A 13404-nucleotide genomic window follows, 5' to 3' on the forward strand; every position below is an offset into this window, starting at 1 on the left:
TTTGTAAAACAAAATATAAATCTTAGAAGTGTGGAGTTTGCAGAACACCCAGATCACAGCCTTCCAACTTTCCCCCCATAATGGAGAGCTTTCCAGGGTTGTGTTCACACACCCACCTGAAACAGAAAGCAACAGTTGACTTTCCTTTGTGACACTAGGTCCTGGAGTTACTCTAATGTGCTTGGAGAATTAAAGGAGAGTAATTAGGGCCTCTTTAGTCTGTCTACTCCTGTGCGCTGGACTCATGGGACAGTGAACTGGGCCTTGAAATATAGGTCAAATAACTTTTGGATCAAAAGTATCAGGGTAACGGGACTTCCCTGGTGGTCCAGTGGTTAAGACTCCACATTCCAATGCAGGGGGTGAGGGTTCGATCCCTGGTCGGGGAGCTAAGATCCCACATGCCTCATGGCCAAAAAAAGCATAAAACAGAAGAAATATTGTGACAAACTCAATAAAGACTTTAAAAATGGTCCACATTAAAATACCATGATACTTTTTAAAAAAGATTTTTAAGTGCATCTATGAAAATAGCATATGGCAAAATGGCATATAAATTGGTTATAAAAGACAGCTGACCACCAAAGAATTGATGCTTTTGAACTGTGGTGTTGGAGAAGACTCTCGAGAGTCCCTTGGATGGCAAGGAGATCAAATCAGCCAATCATAAAGGAAATCAACCTTGAATATTCATTGGAAGGACTGAGGCTGGAGCTGAAACTCCAATACTTTGGCCACTTGATGTGAAGAACTGACTCATTTGAAAAGTCCCTGATGCTGGGAAAGATTGAAGGCAGGAGGAGAAGGAGACAACAGAGGATAAGATGGTTGGATAGCATCACTGACTCGATGAACATGAGTTTGAGCAAGCTCTGGGAGTTGGTGATGGATAGGGAAGCCTGGAGTGACTGAACTGATCCATAAGTGGATAAAGTATTGTAGAACCCAAATATTTCTAGAGAGAATGGGCTAACATGGTGACTTCCCCACTATCTTCTGGGTTTATCATAACTGTATGAGCCAAAGCTAGTGTATGAGATAATTTGTTGTGTAGATTGACATTAACTCTAGGGAAAGAAGTCTACAATTATTCCAATCTGGTTACACCTTTTCAGAGAGATCATTTTAAAGGTTCTATTGTTTTTCTTCTTTTGTTTGCTGAAAAATTGCTAGATTTAATTTTCTTTCAACATACAGATTTATAATAATCAAATAAAATGTTTTTATAATGTTATATAGTGACTCATGATGAATTAATGATTAAATTTTTGGCAAGAGAAATAGTAAGTTAATCAGCATAGATTGACTTTTAAAAAAATCAATTAAAGCTTATATATTAACCTCGGTTAGTCCACTATGTAATAGAAATCACTGATAAATGTATATAGTACAAGGCAAAATTTACCCTCCCCCAGTAAACCAAGCTGGCCCTGAGCATATGGTTTTCCTTTTAATTATCACTTAATGGTAATTCTGGGCCTCACTTTTAAAGAGCATTGGCAACATAACTTGGCACAGAAGTTGACATATTTTGCTTATTGGCAAGTTCCCTCTAGCTTCTTTCCTGTATTATTGTGTTTCTTTAAACAAATCTGTCAATATTCACAGAATTAGATAAATTAGAATTGGAAAAATCTTCATGGATGATGGAGACTTTCCTCTGACTCAGGCCAAATTACTGTCTACAGACTTTTTTCTTATTGTTTGGCCTGGCAACACAAAGAGTAACGTATGTGATATCACTTTCCTTTTTCAATATTCATGTCTATCTAGGATTCCCTAATTAAGTTCTATTTTCAATATTTCTATTTTGCTTCTCATTACATATTTTTCCAAATTGAATCCTTTTAAAATTACACCTAATAACTTTGTTTGCTTTTTATTTTCTAGGCTTTCACATTCCACCAAAGAAACTGCATATGGTAGTGTTGTTGGGGAGCCCATTCAACAGACTTATGGAAAAATCTATGGGACCATTCTATTGCAAATTACTCAGTCGCCAGAATTCCTTTCTAGAACAAAGTGGAATAGAAATGCATAAACAGGTAAAACTTTTTTTTACCTATAAGGTGAACCACATGTATGCTATGTACATACCTATGAGAGGGTGGCGTGAGTTGTAATTGAAAAGACCAAGCCTTTACCTAGAAGAGATGCAGTTAGTGCAGTTACTCTAGAAATACTGGAAGAATGACACGCATTCTTCACAAATAAGTGCAAGTATCCTTTTCTTCTACTTCCCAGTTGAATGGTGGGGAACAAATATTAGACCTATTATGCTATGCTATGCAATGCTAGGTCACTTCGGTTGTGTCCGACTCAGTGTGACCCCATAGACGGCAGCCCACCAGACTCCCCCGTCCCTGGGATTCTCCAGGCAAGAACACTGGAGTGGGTTGCCATTTCCTTCTCCAATGCGTGAAAGTGAAAAGTGAAAGTGAAGTCGCTCAGTCGTGTCCGACTCTTAGCGACCCCATGGACTTCAGCCCACCAGGCTCCTCCGTCCATGGGATTTTCCAGGCAAGAGTACTGGACTGGGTTGCCATTGCCTTCTCCGTAGACCTATTATAGAAGAAATTTATCTTTACTTCCAAACATGCATAACTATGGTTGTCCCCCTGCAGCCCTGAGGCTAAATATACAATTTATTTTGGGAAAGAAGAGCAAAGGTACATTAAAAATTTTAACGTGTTTTTTTTTTCCTAAAAATGAAATCCATTACTATGGCCACATCCATCCAGTTTTCTGTTAGGATATTCCTGCTCTTCTGTAGAAATAGTCATCAGTGTCTGAGAAGGAGAAGATGAGGGCATTTCTCTGAGATGTAATTTTGTTTTCTGCGAGCTGTGCTATTGTGGCTCCAGTTTACCTTACCACCTCAGGTCCGTCTTCAGGATCTATCACCTTTAAAGGAGACAAGCTGAATAAGATGGGGTCCTTGTGCTCAAGAATTTTATGCCTCATTAAGGGAAATAAGACAGACACAGACAAATCTATAAACTTCGGGAATAAGGCAGTGTGTGACAAGTGCCAGGTGAACAGAGCAAATGAGGTATATGCCTCAGGCAGGGGAGACAGAGTCTTACTGAATTTATTTTCACTTAAGTTATACTCCAAGCACTCTAGCTGTATAACATGGGGAGAAAATACATGATCAAGGAAGATCTCTAAGGCTGGATGATTTAACAGACCCTTTAAAAGAATTAGCAGAAAATGCATTTTGGTTCACAGCAATAGCTGTATAGAGAAATTAAGTTTTCCTATATTTGATTTTGTATGCTCCAGAATAGATGAGTTTTCTTTTGACTTTCACTTTGATTTTCTTGTCTATTCTTTTCACTCCTGCTGACTCTTCAAACACTGCTTCGTTCTGATTCACAAGGCCTCTGGGTCACCTCACAGAAAGACTGGCGTTCACGGCAGCATCAAGTCACTGACTTCCCTCAAAGGAGAAGCAGCAAGCTGGCGTGGGACTACGGACCCTGGGGGTGAGATTTGTGACCCTGGGATTCCCAGAGTCATAAAATTCTTATTTGGGGAATACTACGTAGCTATTTCAAGAGCAGGCCAAGTTCTTTCTAGGAGTTGTAATACACAGCATTGCTTTTTCCGTGAGAAAGTAAGCTAAGCCCCTCAGGGATGCTGTGGGAATAAGAGCCACAGTGTTGTAACTAATCTGCTTTAAAAGTTGAATTCTTAGAAGATGCATTTTACAATTTTTAAGTCATATTATTTTCACAGTTGAAGCACTCAGGGTAAAGGGCCATCCAGGGTATTTTGAAAAGATGATACACTGTATTTTGTCAGAACATTTTTTCCCTATGATTTCATAGCCTCTCCTTCATGGAAGGGGAAAAAAAAATGTTTCTTTTTCTCCTCCTTCTCTTGCTCTTGTAACTGTTCTCAGAATTCTTAGGGAGAGAAAAGAGTTTAAAGATGCTCCAACAATTTGCTGGTCTATAGTTAGATTTTGTTTTTCCTATTTAAAGTGTACAGTACTTTGTAACTGGACTGATATCTGGGCTGGTTGCCCAGTGGAAATTTCGGAAACAGAGGACAGTGTGTCTCTGTACGTTGTTTCAAATAACTCTCCTTGCTTCTTTAGGGAGATATAATAGGCATTCACATTAGGCCAGAAGGTTATTAGATCTCCATGAGGCTCCGTCCGGCTACATGCCATGAATATTATTCTGTCAACACAAACGTCATTAGAATCTGCTAAAATTGAATTACTCTTAGCAGCTTTACAGCTGTCTCACAACATTTGACAACTACCAAGAAATGCATCTTGGCATCAATGAGAATTCTTCACTAGGCCGATTTATATCTAAGAACAGTGGGAAATGAAGGGGAATAATGGTATCACTGTTTCAATGTATAATGTTTACAAAATCAGTACTGAGTTTTCCTCTCACAGGCTGGGATTGATTTTCCCACTCCCCTTATCCCGGTACCTTTATAGCCCTGGTGACTATAAATAAGTTGCAGGAAAATGACTTCTCTCCTGTTTCACGATGCTTTTCTTATCTGACTGCCACAGCTGTCACATATCCACATGCTCTTATTTAAGATGTCTGTATCTGGAAACATTACTGCTTCTGTTCTTCAGTAGCTGAAGAACATTATGATAGTATTTTGTGAATTTAATTCATTTCTTCTCTTTTGCTTTACTACACTTTTAATGTCTAGTTCTCTCTGTGATCTTTAGTCTCCTCCATAGGTTCCTCTGTCTACAGTTAATATTTATCCCAGAGAGAAACTCAATTCCAGATTTTTAAAAAGAATCTTTGAGTCTGAGCTTCACATCTTGCTCTTAGATTTCAGCATTCCTAAGGTGAACCTACAAATAATGCTGATCCTTTTCATTAGTAATAAATCTTCAAGGTCAGTGTGAAGAGTTTCATAATACCCAGAATTAAACAACATTTCTATATGTTCTTCTCCACGCTATTCTGTTTGCTTTCTTTAAAGTGAGATGCCCTTAAAATGCACATAGGAAGTGAAATATTGCATAGGATAAAGCACAACAGTATCCATTTGAAAGCCAGTAGGGTTAAAGATTTTGCATGCTGTTGAATTCTGTATACTTATATTTCCTTGCAAACTTACTGCAATTCAATTTCTCTTCAATTAATATTATTTATTCCGTCTAGGGTTCTTGTCAAAGGTATACACCTCGAGATTAGATAAAATGGAATGCAAAGAATCACATAGGAGACATGAAGTCAGTATTTTACAGTATTTTGTTCAAGTGCTAGAGGATCTACATCAGTACAGATTTCATTAAATACTCTTGTCTAATATATGTAATCAACTCTGCTCTCATAATTTAAAAAATGTGACTCTTGGATATGTAGCATACTTTGATAACATTCTCAGGTAAATTAAAATCATTTTTAATATCATTTTATCTTGTTACTGAGTCTTTGAAGTAAAAAGTCGATTTGTCACAAGAATCAGGGCAGACTACAGGTGGAGTTTATGGAAACAGAAGAACTTTACATGGAGCACTGCAAAATTTCTGCTTCACAAAATTTCCCCCTAAATCATTGTGTGAGAAATAGACCAGTTATTAAGTAAATGATAAATATTGGGAGAGGGTCAAAGTTATTGCAGAAAGAAAATACCCAAAGTCATGGTGAAAAACACTGCAGATCTTCTAATGGGCAAAAATGCATTATGAAATTATTTCCCACAATGCTCAAAGATTGCAAAAAAGAGCCCACAGTGCCAGGAAGAAAGAAACAGAGAGCCCAGCCATTATTTTGAGTGTTTGATCAAACTAGACACTCAATTGGCATAGTTTTAGCCAAAGTCCTCCCACTTTCTCTACTGTAGAACTATTTTTAAACAGCATAAAAGTATGATCAAGTGTCTTTCAAACTATATAATTTCTGGTATTACTAGAGAAGACCCTGTTAATTTTAGAGGAAGATGATGGATTAGTTCTGAAAGTGAGGAAGTAATCAAAGGAACTGGCATCTGGATTGGAGTGTCAGAGAACAAAAGTTTTCTTTTGTTGAAGGGAGGACTCTTGCTTTACAGGTAATGAGAGAGATGACAGAAATGGAGGGAAAAAGGTGAGAAGAACCAAATTCAATCAGATTTCATACTAGAGGTTAATTGGAAGCTACTAAAAGGTCTACACTAAAACAAGAGAAAGGAAGTATAAAAAGATGGTTTTTATAGGACAAATGAAAAATATGGAGCACTGAGAAGTTTTTTGAAATAGATGTATTCGCGTCAGAATGATGTTAGAACATACTGCATACTCTGTTTACTCTTAAGAGATATATTCTAAGGTTAAAAATGCTGAGGAACCTTAAAATTATCTCAGTTTCTTTGCCTTCGTAGTAATTTAATTATTGTACTGTTTAAGATCCAAGAGTTGAAATAATATAGAAAAAAAGATATATGCATACAAAATTTTAAAAATGCATACAAATTTAAAACCATGTAATGTTAAAGAGTTGAAAATATCAAATAAAAATGTAATTTTACAAGATATATTTTCTAGCTCTCTCCATCCAAAAACAATAATATTCCTTGTGGAAATCAGCACTCCTCACACCCAGTTTTCATTTTCTAATTATTATTCACACTGAAGGAATCAGAGACACTTAGGAAATGGCCAATTCTAAAGGAAGAAGCAAAGAAGTGGAAGGGAATGGTGATTGCCAAAGCTTTAACACCATGAGTGCCCTCCATATTCTGAGAAGGAAGGTATTCAAGGATGAACAGATTGTGTTAAAAGGACACAGTTGCCAGCCTAGAGTGACTCCTCCTGATCCAAATTGGGAGCATTCAAACACCAATAATAGTAACTATAATTCACTGGAATCCATTACATAAATATACATCATTGAGTTAATAGTAAGGCTAAGGAAAGAGACTATAAATCAAACAAACTCATTGATCACCTGTGGAGATGACGAATACACAAATTCCTTACTTTTGAAAACTGGTAATTAAAAGATGAGAACAATTCAGGAGACTATGTTTGATCCTGGCCCAGGAAGATCCTACATGCCACGGAGCAGCGAACTACTGAGCCTGAGCTCTAGAGCCCGGGAGCCACAACTCCTGAACCCACGTGCCACAGCTACTGAAGTCTGAATGCTCCAGAGTCTGTACTCCACAACAAAAGAAGCTATCGCACTTCAAAGCCTGAAGACTACGACTAAGAGAATAGCCCCTACTAATCACAACTAGAGAAAAGCCCTCAAAACAATGAAGATCCAGGACAGTCCAAAAAAAGATGAGAACAAGATATAACATCTTGTTTTTTCAACAAGAACTATAGATTCGAGGGTTTTTAAAAAGTGGCCCTAGTTGATAAACATTTTTTTTTTTTAACTTATTTATAGGATAATAATAAAAAAAAGTAGAAAATCACTGCTAATCTTAATGAAACAGCTAAGGGAAGAAACTTCAATGGCTGTAAACATTTTTGATGAAATGCTGGTAAACAAAATATTCACATAATGTTGAGTATCTCCCCACAGATTGTTTGTTAATTGAAAAAGAGAAAACATACCTTTGTGGTGAAAGATCTGATTAATGGAATTAATCTAGTGGCACTACTTATTTGGTGAACAACACAGACATTCTGTAAATTAAATGCAACAAGAAATACTGATTTTTCCATGAACTGTTTTTCACAAAAGTGTTTAACTTGTGACTAACCATGACATTAGTTTTAAATTTCAGCTTATAGAAAATATAGGTGATAGAGAAATATAAATTATGTGATGAAAACACACCCAAACAAATGCAGAATGTAAAACATTCTATAGGACATCTGGTCTGATATCTTAAAGAAGTTAATAGCAGGGGCAGAAATAAAAAGTGATAAAAACTACTTGACTTAGGAAGACTTAGAGACACAACAAATGTATTGAGTGCCTTATGATTGAATCCTCATGAATAGATACGTGGGCGAATTGGAATGTAGACCAAGACTGGGTATCTGATTTTATTAGGGAATTATTGTTGATGTTAGATATAATCATGCTACTGTGATCATATGGAGAGCATTTCTTCTCACACTGAAGAATTTGGGGGAAAGAATAATGATATATATAAATTATTTTAAGTGTTATAGTCAAAAAGGTAAGTGTAAGCAATGATACAAGTATAAATTTATATAGAGAGTATAGATTGGGCTTCCCAGGTGGCTCAGTAGACAAGAATCTGCCTGCAATGCAGGAGATGCAGGTTCCATGCCTGGTTTGGGAAGATGATCTGGAGAAGGAAATGGCAACCCACTGCCGTATTCTTGCTAGGAGAATCTTCATGGACTGAGGAGCCTGGTGGGCTACAGTCCCTGGGGTTGCAAGAGAGTCGGACATGACTTAGTGACTAAAACAATACAAATAAAACCTATAGGTTAACAGAAAAGGCAAAATGTTTACAGGTGTTAAATCTGGATGGTAAGTATATAAGTCTTCTTTGTGGTATTCTTTCTATTTTTCTTTATATTTTAAAACTGTCACAATAAAATAGTTTTTATTTTCAAAGAATATTTGTTGTTCCGTCTCTGTCATGTCCGACTCTGTGCAACCCCATGGACTGTAGGATGCCAGGCTTCCCTGTCCTTCTGTATCTCCAGAGTTTGCTCAAACTCATATCCATTGAGTCAATGATGCCATATTTAAAGAATATGTATACTTATAAAGCCCTGGAAGTTACAATAAAAGGTACAGTATCTCCATTCTCTTAAAGCCCTTGCATTAGAGATTCAAATAGCCTGCTTCTAGGATTCTAGATAAAGCTACGGGGAAATCAATAGCTTTAAAGGGAGCTCTGAAGGAGAAAAATCGTATGATATCCTGATATGAAGAGTCTAAAAAGAAATGACTCAAATGAACTTATTTACAAAACAGAAATGGACTCACAGACTTAGAGAATGAACTTATGGTCATCAGGGAAGAAGAGATAGGGAGTTTGGGATCGACATGTACACACTGCTATATTTAAAGTGGATAACCAACAAGGACCTACTATATAGCACAGGGAACTCTGCTCGATGTTATGTGGCAGCCTGGGTCAAAGGGGAGTTTGGATACATGTGTATGTATGGCTGAGTCCCTTTGCTGACCACCTGAAACTATCTCGACACTGTTAGTCAGCTATCAGATCAGATCAGATCAGATCAGTCGCTCAGTCGTGTCCGACTCTTCGCGACCCCATGAATCGCAGCATGCCAGGCCTCCCTGTCCATCACCAATTCCCGGAGTTCACTCAGACTCACGTCCATTGAGTCAGTGATGCCATCCAGCCATCTCATCCTCTGTCGTCCCCTTCTCCTCCTGCCCCCAATCCCTCCCAGCATCAGAGTCTTTTCTAATGAGTCAACTCTTCGCATGAGGTGGCCAAAGTACTGGAGTTTCAGCTTTAGCATCATTCCTTCCAAAGAAATCCCAGGGCTGATCTTCAAAATGGACCGGCTGGATCTCCTTGCAGTCCAAGGCTCCAATGTAAAAGTTTAAAAAAATAAAGGGAGCTCTGCTATTGGAAACACTGGAATGCATACCTGTAAAATGGATAGTATGTAACTGTTTCAACACTGCCTGGAGAATTCTTGACCCTGGAGGTTCTCTGGGTGTAGTTTAAGAGTGGCATGGCCCCAAATGGGCCTGTACCCACTCCCTGAGCCTTTCTGGAGCCAAGCTGTCCCAGTGCAAGTCCTCCAGGCCAGTACATGTCTGAGATCCCAGCTCCCAATCCAGATACTCCTAAACCAAGGGAAATGAACTAACAGTTTCAGAATTTGCTTTTGCTTCCAGGAGAGCTGGAGGAGAGGTCCCAAAGATGTCATCGCCAGGCTACCCAGTGCCCCCAAATCAGAATTCCCTGGAATGTCAGGTCAGTCAGATTCTTCAACTCAGTAACACTTGGCTAGTCTGCAAATGCCCCGTCACTGGGAAAATACAGGACAGAAAGGGTCCTGTCCATAAACTTCCACCTCAAGTCCAAGCATTATAAATTAATTGTCCTTTCAACAGCCTCTTTTTAACTATTCCAGTCTTATGACTGATTCTCTGCTTCCTAGGTCTTTGAATGGTAATTTCCGTGAGAGCCAATTATTTTATGCAGAAACATGTTTTTCACTAGTAAGGAAATTCTTTTTATCTTACTAAAGTTGGAACATAATAGTTTAGACATTTCCGTTCTCTAAAACATAAAACATCTAGTGCATGGCTGTTACCTGAAGCACTAAATCAAAGTACTCTTCTAAGGTAGGATGTATTAGGCCTTAGAAAACTCACGAGGTCAGAAAGTACTTACTAACCTCCTACAGCCTGAAAAGGAAAGTGTGGGGCCACTTAAGGGACATGTCAGTATTAGCCTGACTGCATGTCTGCAGAGAGTTACAAATATTTAGGGGAGAGAAGGTAATTAAGAAATAAGCTAAGCAAGCATATTTTCTTATTTTTCTAAGTATTTCCTAAATGACCCAAATCAGGTAACAAATACTTCACCTTCCACTCAGGTCATTTCCTGGGTGAATATGACCATTTCACTTACACTTTTTTTTTTTTAATGAATCAATGCATCTTTCAGGTGTATATTAGTCTCATAAAATGGATATTTGGATATTTTATACAGCAAGGCCTTGTGGTCTTGTAGTTTTGTGTAAAAGGTGTGTTAATATGTGTGTGTGTGTGCATATATTGAAAATTCCACAGATTCCTGATTTTCACAAACAGGCAGTATACTCCTAATCCTCCTGAAATTTATGGTGAAGTTCAGTAGAATGAACTATGTCTCCATAACTGGCTGAATCTTAGCTATCATGAAAAAGGAGTCTAGTCAAGTGGTAGAGGAGGAAGAGGGTCTCACTTTGGTGCAGAGAGCTGCCTTCAGCTTTGCAGATCACTGGTCATTTTACCATTGGAAAAACAAATGGAAAGGCAGGCTTCATCTCAGCATTGTGAGGAAGTAAGCAAGATACTCATCTACAGGGGAATCTGGGTTCCTAAGCTGTGGACTAGGGGCATCGACTCTGATGGAAATAACACACAATCCCTGAGGATATGACAGTAGTCTTTCATCAAGAGGATTCACTGTCCTAGTATTATTTAAATAGGCTTTTTATGTAATGTGACAGACTCAAAGGCCCAGTAGAGCTACTAAAACTGACTTCTCCTAATGAAAATGTATTAGTTTAAAGCAAGGTTGTTCAACCCCAGCACTACTGACATTTGGGACCAGAAGTTGTTTGTTGTGGGTTCTGTCCTGTGCATTATGGGATGTTTATCAGCATCCCTGGCCTCTACCCCACAGCTGCTGATGGCACACCATCAGTTACAATGACCAAAGAGATCTGCAGACACTGCAAACTGTCCCCTCTGGGGGAAAATGCTCCCAGTGGAGCATCACTGCACTAGGAATTCAAATCTATACGCTGATACCATGTATTATAGCTACTTTGGGGAACTGAATACTTAGTATAGTCCACATCCTTAAGAAGATCCTGACTCATTCATTAAAAAAAAAAAAATGTCTATGTATTTGGCTGTGCTGGGTTTTAGATGTGGCATGTGGGATCTTTAGCTACAGCATGTGAAGTCTTTGTGACAGCATGTGGGATCTAGTTCCCTGACCATGGATTGAACCCAGGCCCCCTGCACTGGGAGCATGGAGTCTTGGCTATTGGACCACCAGGGAAATCCTTGACTCATTCATTCACTCAGCAAATATTATACTGTCGATATGTCTCTTCTAGGAAGAGTGAATAGCATGTTCCGAGGCCCTGGGGAAGGACAAGGCCTGGGTATTAGAGGAAAGTTCAAGGTATTAGACCAGTTGGTATTAGACCAAATTCTTTCTTCAATTTATCCTTAAAAGACTAATTTTGCTCATATAGAGTTTATGTTTGGTTTCGTCAACACCTTAGGTCTGAAAGTTAAAACAATGATTGTCATTTTTGATAATGGTATATATACATATACTTTCTGGGATCTTTTATTCTTAAATATCATGAATAAAAATGTGTGTCATATTTAGTCACTAAAAAAAAAAAAACTGAATAAACTGTCGAGTTTTAGGTATGTGGGTATATCTATCAAGAAGTAAAATCTGACTCTTCTAGGCCAAAGAAGTTGAATTTGAAATATATAATTTGAAAGGCAACATGTAATGACTAGGCAATCCATTTTCTACTAAACATTGATATATATATATATATAATTTGAAATATATGTGTATATATAATTTGAAATATATGTGTATATATATGTAAATATATATCTATATATCAGTGTTTGGTAGTTCATATTTATCAAAGCTTCTAGGCAATCTCTATTCAGTATCCAGTGTGATAATTTCGGAACAAAAACATTTGACTCTGCCCACTCCCCCATTAAAATGCGTTCATGGATCTGTACTGACAGTGGGATACAAACAGATCTAAGCATGATCCATGGATTTACCACCGTAGCTACATCCCAGACCACATGTGCTCTCCCTCCTCGCTCTAGCTGTCCAGACTCCGTTTGACCAAGACTTGCCCCGGGGTCTGCACACAATGTTTTATCTGTCTGGAAGGTACTACTCTCCTGTTCTCACATACTTAGTTCCTGCTCATTCTTTAGCTCTCAGTTGAGCTCTCTTTGCCTCCAAGGTCTTTTCCCTGACCACTCTGGCTACATCAGTCTCGCTGATACATACTCTTGAGTACCTTTATCTTTTTGTCATACCATTGTTCATATCTGGAGTTTTTCAGATCTACCATGTGATTAGCAATGTATCTTTCTTCCCCACCAGAGCACACACACACACAGTACTTTCTTGCATATAGAGCCCGTGTCCAATTGGTTCACCATTATACCCAGCATCCAGCGTGGCATACATAAGACCTTCATAAATCCCTGTTGAATGAATGAATGATAAACCCTCCCAGCTCCTTAAACACACTGTGCTACTATGTGCTCCACACTTACGCCCTGAGTGCGTGCCTTGCTTCCTTCTTTTAGGTCTGCAGCCATCTCCCCCAAGGAAGTTGTGGTGGTGGCGATGGTTCACAGATGCAGGGTTTGTGCTGGGTGGAAAGTTACGTCATGCAATTCCTATGGGCTAGGAAGGAGAGAAACCTCTGAGTCTCCTAAAACCTCATGTTGTTAGAAACAAATTTTTTTTCTGAGCCTGCTTCTTTTATGGTTTATTCCAATTTCGATACATTCAGATTCCCCTATATCTCATTCAGGGTAAATTTAAAATTCTGTATCTGACCCAGTCTACAACCTTGCTACAATGTACTGAATGTTTGTCTATCAGAAATGTACATGTTGAAATCCTAACCTCCCGACGTTAAGGTATTAGGAGGTGGGGGCATTGGGAGGTGGTGAGGTCATGAGGGTAGAGTCTCCATAAATGGGATTAGTGCCCTTATAAGAAAAA

General features: G+C 38.4%; 1 long non-coding RNA gene across 1 annotated transcript; it reads left to right on the top strand.

Moving 5' to 3' along the window:
• The first annotated feature begins 851 nt into the window (after window positions 1-851).
• Window positions 852-7635, top strand: LOC113885005. The gene is made up of 2 exons (XR_003509094.1): window positions 852-2045; window positions 3383-7635. It is a non-coding gene; the product is annotated as an uncharacterized LOC113885005 (long non-coding RNA).
• The last annotated feature ends 5769 nt before the right edge of the window (window positions 7636-13404 follow it).

The sequence above is a fragment of the Bos indicus x Bos taurus genome, chromosome 27 (assembly GCF_003369695.1).
Source record: "Bos indicus x Bos taurus breed Angus x Brahman F1 hybrid chromosome 27, Bos_hybrid_MaternalHap_v2.0, whole genome shotgun sequence".
NCBI lineage: Eukaryota > Metazoa > Chordata > Mammalia > Artiodactyla > Bovidae > Bos > Bos indicus x Bos taurus.